Source organism: Limanda limanda, chromosome 7 (assembly GCF_963576545.1).
Source record: "Limanda limanda chromosome 7, fLimLim1.1, whole genome shotgun sequence".
NCBI classification, from domain to species: domain Eukaryota; kingdom Metazoa; phylum Chordata; class Actinopteri; order Pleuronectiformes; family Pleuronectidae; genus Limanda; species Limanda limanda.
In genome coordinates this window covers 5,010,152-5,013,687 of record NC_083642.1, presented here as the reverse complement: position 1 = coordinate 5,013,687, position 3,536 = coordinate 5,010,152, and the positions used below count along the sequence as shown (strand labels likewise).

The 3,536-nt window shown below is 44.0% G+C and overlaps 1 protein-coding gene across 1 annotated transcript in view; it reads right to left on the bottom strand.

The window, feature by feature from the left end:
* The window catches only part of plxna2 (plexin A2), a 196,252-nt gene extending 195,683 nt beyond the window's left edge, over positions 1-569 (bottom strand). Inside the window, exon 1 of the mRNA XM_061074305.1 lies at positions 471-569. The gene's annotated coding sequence lies outside the window, so the exon portion shown is untranslated. The remainder of the gene's footprint in view (positions 1-470) is intronic.
* Between the last annotated feature and the right edge of the window lie 2,967 nt (positions 570-3,536).

Here is a 3,536-nt window from a genome sequence, read left to right as displayed (position 1 = left end):
ACCTCTACAGGTTAAGTCACTTCATTAAATACAGAGGAGCCAGATTGACACAAACCAGAAGCTTCCCCAGGATGAGTGTGAGTGGAAGTGTCATTCCTCTGGAGCAGCTCGTAACCACACTGGTGCATCAGCAGGAAGCCCAGTGACTGAATGAATGGGAAGAGAGCAGAGATGGGAAGGATCCGGCTCCACTTCCAATGCAACTGAATCCAGCTCCTGTAGGTAGAACCGTGCGTTGTATCGGTCTCGATCATGAGCCAAAACCACAATGAAATATCGAGGCAGGAACCTTATCAGAACCTGCAGCCTGAACACATGAGAAATGTCTCTGTGCACTTGTCTCTCCGCAGAAATCAGCTCCACTAGGATTTCCTGGGGAGGTTGTGGGAAACCAGTGGGAAAAAAAAACCCACATCCAGCTTCTTTGAAATAAAAATATGAAATAATAACCGCATTGCTGGTTTACTCACCTCCTGATTCCAAGTGGATCTGTCCCTGTGATCCTGTCTTCCTTCCTTCCCGATGCGAGGCTGGGGTCTTCTGGTGGGTTTTCTCACTGATGCGCTGCGGGACTCACATCCACGGTGGAGAGACACAGAGACACACAACGGACAGAGACACACAATGTCTCCCAAGGACAGAGTGTCTCGGATGGTTTCTCCCTCACTCCAAAAAATCCCCTTCCTAGGAAAACCTGCTCCGCGCCGGCGTCATTCACAAAAAAACCGTTAAATTCTGTGCGTAAACTTGCGTGGATCGTCTCCAGCCTGGTGTCGTCCCCTCACATTCCTTCAGTCCACTAGGGGTGGGGGGGTGGAAGACCTCCGGGGTGGGGGTCTACAGTGGGTCGGACAGACGTGCCATGGTCCCGGTGCTGCTGGAGGGTTTGTGTCCGTGTCTCTCTCAGCTCAGCCGGACTGCCACAGACGACCAGCGGCTGTTGGCTCTTCCATCCATGTACAGTGCGCTCGGCACACTGCGCATTTAAACCCCAGCCCCCCCCGTCTCACTCACTCGCTTATTGTGGTGTTAACCGTTTCCGCCCTGAGTGCAAAACTTTCACAACAAACACACTGGAATGCAAGTGTTCTCACCAGTGTGTAGATCAGATACACACTAATGAGAAGTTTTTCTTTTAATATGATATATAAATCAAGTCATTATTAATACCCGAGTGTGAAGCTTCTGTCGTTCACAGTTTGGAGATTTGTCTCTAAAATGAAATAAAACATTTAAAATACACATTTTAATCCCATTGGTAATTTCAATAAAGCCCCTAAATTGACTGAATGTTGGATTGTGCATCAAATGTATAAAAATTAAGAGGATTTTTTGTGTAACACGTTCGATTCCAGTCAGTCCCACTCTGTTTCTGCTGGAATACTGCCATCTATAGACCAAACTGAGAACTGCTTTCTAGCTCTCTCTCTCTCTCTCTCTCTCTCTCTCTCTCTCTCTCTCTCTCTCTCTCTCTCTCTCTCTCTCTCTCTGTTTGTATATATGTATGTATTGCACCACTCACCAAAAAGACCACAACAAACCTGAGAGTCTGGTCTATATTCTCAGATGCAGGTTTTCAAGTCCTTAAAGCATCTTCTCTCTCTCTCTCTCTCTCTCTCTCTCTCTCTCTCTCTCTCTCTCTCTCTCTCTCTCTCTCTCTCTCTCTCTCTCTCTCTCTCTCTCTCTCTGTTTGTATATATGTATGTATTGCACCACTCACTAAATAGACCACAACAAACCTGAGAGTCTGGTCCATATTCTCAGATGCAGGTTTTCAAGTCCTTAAAGCATCTTCTCTCTCTCTCTCTCTCTCTCTCTCTCTCTCTCTCTCTCTCTCTCTCTCTCTCTCTCTCTCTCTCTCTCTCTCTCTCTCTCTCTCTCTCTCTCTCTCTCTCTCTCTGTGTATATATGTATTTATTGCACCACTCACTAAAAAGACCACAACAAAACTGAGAGTCTGGTCCATATTCTCAGATGCAGGTTTCCAAGTCCTTAAAGTATCTTCTCCTGAAATGTTCCGTGACTCATGTTTTCTGTCTAAATACATTTTAAGTGCACATGTGGCAAATATAAATCCATGACTCTTTTCCTCTTTATGCTGCGCTCTCTGTTTTTTTTTTTTGTCCTTCACTTTCAAGTCAATGAAGACTAATGTGACTCCGGCTGCAGACACGATCAAATCATGTTTATTTAAATGTAAAGGCTCCCAACAAGTACTCGCCTGTCGCTGCTTTCATTTTTATTCATAAGTGATAAATCTTTGATCGCCCATCTCCATATCAGCCTGGCCGACTGTTGACTTTTAGCTTTCTTTGCATTTCTCTCCTCGAGGCCGCCTCCTGTTTTTAAAACATCGTATATTTCTCTCTTTCCATCACGATGAAGGAATGACATTGAAACGGTTTTCACGTCACACGGGCACCAAACCTCTTATCTTCTCTTCGCAATCTGTGCCCTGAGCGGGGTTATAACAAAAACAAAAAAAAGAAAAGTAGGCTATCCACATTCTCTGATGCATCAATAATGCAGAGTAGGGGAAAGGGAGCCAGTGTCTGCCATCAAAAGTATCGTGAAACTGCCAGGAGGAGGAAGATGTGGAACAACCAGTGTAAGTACACTAAAAGCACAGCGCCCACTTACAGACAGGGTCAATAGCTGGAGGGGGTCCATATTGGTATTCCACCGCACTACCTCTCAAATGGATCTTAGTCAACCCAGGGCGGCAGGGGTAATCAAATACTGGCTCTTTCAATCCATTACTCAGGGCCCTGTTTGCAGCCGACCTGTTTGGAACAAGCCCTGATTTGTTTGATTGGGACATAACTCAATTCATTGAAAGAGCATATTGCAAGAAAACTGTCTTGAAGAGGTTTTGCACGTGATCGGCGCAGAGAGAGATGATAGATCAACTCAAGTCTGGTTATTACGGCCAGCGCGATATTATCAGTCATGTTTCACCTCAGGACGCGTATCGACAAACCCAGGCTGGTTACAGAACACTGACAAATATATAAACATCTATATTAAATGAACATTTTTTATAAATAGAACGAGATTTGCCAGCACAGTTGCCGGTGGAATCATCACATTCATTTCTTTAACTTCCTTGGATTTGATTAATTTTATTTCAGTGGCCGTGCACAGATTCCATGAGACAAGCAAACCAAGAGGAAAATCTTGGTGTCTGTCGTGATCAGCTCCGTTACTTTGCTCTTTCAAGCGTTTGTATACAACGCAAAGTTTTGGTTCATTGATGTTCTCCTAACTCACAGATTCACCTCATGTCAATCAATCAATCAATCAATCAAATTTTATTTGTATAGCCCATATTCACAAATCACAATTTGTCTCATAAGGCTTTAACATGGTGAGACATCCTCTGTTCTTAACCCTCAGCAAGAGTAAGAAAAAACTACTAAAAAAACGTTTTAACAGGGTAAAAATACGTAGAAACCTCAGAGAGACACATGTGAGGATTCTCTCCCAGGACGGACACAATAGATAGAAAGATAGATAGATAGATAGATAGATAGATA